We start from the raw sequence: 495 nt of genomic DNA, 5'->3' as shown, positions 1-495 counted from the left end.
ATAAGTTAAATCAACCCATAACATCACACTTCGCTGTGTTACGTAACACCGACTACGCCAACATCAAATGCGGTGAATCATACAATACAGGTATACGTATCAAACCCAACCAACCAATCACAGACCGAATAAGATGACGATATGCGACGCCTCCACCTGATTGGCTAACAGCTTACCCCGAAAAAAAAAGTCGCAGAGGATCTTGTTCTTCTTTTTCTTTTTTTTCCCCCATTTTTTTCTTTGTTGCACTCTCATCTCATCCCCTCATCTGTATCACTCAGCATCCTCTCTTTGGATGCTGCGAGATGGGCGAGGACCTTAACTCCTCACTCGGGGAACCACCGGTATTTGAATGGTAATGGTTGTGAGGATATAATGGTTTATCTAATGGTTATAATGCTCACGAATAGATATGGTTGTGTCGGCTGTAAGACTATTGGAAGTTGTTTGAGAAACCCGTTCGTGAAGGATGTTCGTGGGTGACGTGTCTCACTC

The sequence above is a fragment of the Penaeus monodon genome, chromosome 28 (genome assembly GCF_015228065.2).
Source record: "Penaeus monodon isolate SGIC_2016 chromosome 28, NSTDA_Pmon_1, whole genome shotgun sequence".
In the NCBI taxonomy this organism is placed as follows: domain Eukaryota; kingdom Metazoa; phylum Arthropoda; class Malacostraca; order Decapoda; family Penaeidae; genus Penaeus; species Penaeus monodon.
The sequence above is the reverse complement of the archived record's forward strand: the minus strand, read 5'-3'. Positions refer to the sequence as shown.